Here is a 2,413-nt window from a genome sequence, read left to right as displayed (position 1 = left end):
TGAAGACTGAAAGTAGAAAGACCCTCAAACAAGCACCAACTGAAGGTGGCTTCAGTAAAGGCCTGGCAAAGCATCTCAGGAGAGGAAACTCAGCACTTGGCGATGTCCATATGTTCCAGACTTCAGGCAGTCATTGACTGCAAGAGTTGCATCCAACTATCATCTTACTACATGTGATTATGTTGGTTTGTCTGATTACTTTTGAGTCTGTGAAAATGGTGGGACTGTGAAATAAATGGCTGTAATTCCTAAACAGTTAATGCAATATTACAGTCCCATCTTGACTGCTTCACAGCTTAGTCAGGGCTGAATGTGGCCAGTGTGAAGAGGCCTCTGTTACTTCTTCATCTGTAATTCTCTCTTCTTCCTTCCTTTTCTTTCATGCACACCTTCTCTCTTTTTTTTTCACCTGCAGGGTGCAGGGCCTATAAAAGTCAGTGCAGAGTCACTGAGCTGTTACTGAGTCTGAAACATTCAACAGGACTCTTCTTGGATGCGACGCTTAGCCAACAATACTGCACAGTATTCCAGCACGAGACTCCCTCACAGCTGCAAACTTCTCACCAGGTAAACTTCATTTGTTAGATTTGTGGAAGTAAGACTAGAGAGAAAAACAGAGAAAAGAACTCACAGAACTTACAGAACTAACTACAGAACTGCAGTGATGCCTATGAGTATAGAGAGGTGTTAGAGATGTCGGGACAGTTGGGGTGGGGATAGAATTTGTGGGAAGGTTTTTTAAGTTGGCTGTATTTGTTTTTTCAAACTTTTCCTTCTTAAAAATAACAAATGGTTTAAATTTGTTCTTTTTTCTCATGATAACAGGCGGAGCACTGCCCATAAAGGACAAAACACTCCTGCTTGAGTGTGTGAAACTGAGTACAGGTAAGTACATTGTTTAACAACCTACAGTTATCACATTACTAAAGCTCTTTTAGGTATTACTCAGCCTACACAGTGTCCAGTATCTCTGCCTCACTGAAAATCTTTTACAATTAACTCAAAAACCGAACAAAAAATTAAACAAAACAGCATATTTATTCATGTATTATAGAACATATTATAATTTTTCTCTTTATACATACTTGTCACTCTCTCTCTCGCCTCTCTCTCTCTTTCAGGATGAGGCTTTCTGTTCTTCTGACGTTCCTCTTGGCTCTGGCTCGCAGCTCTGGCTCTGGTTCACGCTGTAAGGAAAACTGGACAAACCAAAAAGGCTACAGTGAATTCTCAGAAAAGCACATTCTGTCAAGGGATATTAAAGGAAACCTGAAAGTAAAAGAACTAAATAACATATTTGAAAAATACCTACAAAAACAAGATCTCTGTGGAAGAGTAGATCTGCAGACCTTCTTTAGACGGACTGACAGAAAGAGAGTTGAAAGCATCTGTAATGGTCAAGGCTTTGCAGAAGGTTTTGGAAATCTGTGCATCAGTGAGCAGAAGTTCACTGTTTACATGGTGGAAAGCAGGAAAGTGAAAAGTGGTTGTAAAATAAATAGAATTAATGTTGAGACCCTGTATGTGGTTGTTGGCTGCGGAAAGGTTAAAAACAAATGTCTGCCTGTTCACTTTCATAATCAGACCTATGTGGCACCAAAATCAAATGCTGCTCGCTGTAAACCGAAGCAGCTCATTCATCCTGCACCTAAACACAAAACCTTCTTTTGGTTCTATTTCTCTTCTTTCATGCTTCCCACTGCTGGATAAAAGTCTCTGCTACAAGAATCTATGCTAATTATATTTCAAGAAGAGCATAGAACATTTAAAGACTAAGCATTTGCATATTTTCCTGCCGTTATTGTGATAATTTTATAAAGTTCCTCTTAATAAATTGTGACCATGTTTGAAGATCTTCACTGAAAAATCTGAATTGTGAATTTGAAAGCGTGTGTGAACATTCTGTACACAAGAAACTGAAAGATTTTGCTGGATTTATTTCACTGTGAGCTTTTTGCTTAAAGCTATAGCATTAAAAATTTTAATCATCTACATGATTAATGCAAAACGTGGTCTGTGTCATTTCTTTAGTTAGTAATCATCACATGAGTTTTAGAAAAACAGGCTGATGCCTTCAAGTTGTTTCTACACTCATTGTCCATTTTATCAGCTCCACTTATCATATAGGAGCACTTTGTAGTTCTACAATTACAGACTGTAGTCCATCTGTTTCTCTGCATACTTTGTTAGCCTCTTTTCACCCTGTTCTTCAGTGGGCAGGTCCCCCACAGGACCACCACAGAGCAGGTATTATTTGGGTGGTGGTTCATTCTCAGCACTGCAGTGACACATCAGTGTCACTAATAGCTAACTGCCGATATCCTGAAACACTGCTAGTTTCGCAGAGCTGACATTAGCAAATCTTACTAATGGTGCTTAAATAACATGGTAATTGAGATTAGTGTTTATTGCT

The 2,413-nt window shown here is 38.9% G+C and overlaps 1 long non-coding RNA gene across 1 annotated transcript; it reads left to right on the top strand.

Annotated features, from left to right (window-relative positions):
- The first annotated feature begins 436 nt into the window (after positions 1–436).
- On the top strand, positions 437–1,991 carry LOC118804111. The gene is made up of 3 exons (XR_005006963.1): positions 437–567; positions 826–885; positions 1,122–1,991. It is a non-coding gene; the product is annotated as an uncharacterized LOC118804111 (long non-coding RNA).
- Positions 1,992–2,413: the final 422 nt, after the last annotated feature.

The sequence above is a fragment of the Colossoma macropomum genome, unplaced genomic scaffold, assembly GCF_904425465.1.
Source record: "Colossoma macropomum unplaced genomic scaffold, Colossoma_macropomum, whole genome shotgun sequence".
NCBI lineage: Eukaryota > Metazoa > Chordata > Actinopteri > Characiformes > Serrasalmidae > Colossoma > Colossoma macropomum.
Note: the sequence above shows the minus strand (reverse complement) of the source record. Positions and strands in the feature narration are given on the sequence as shown.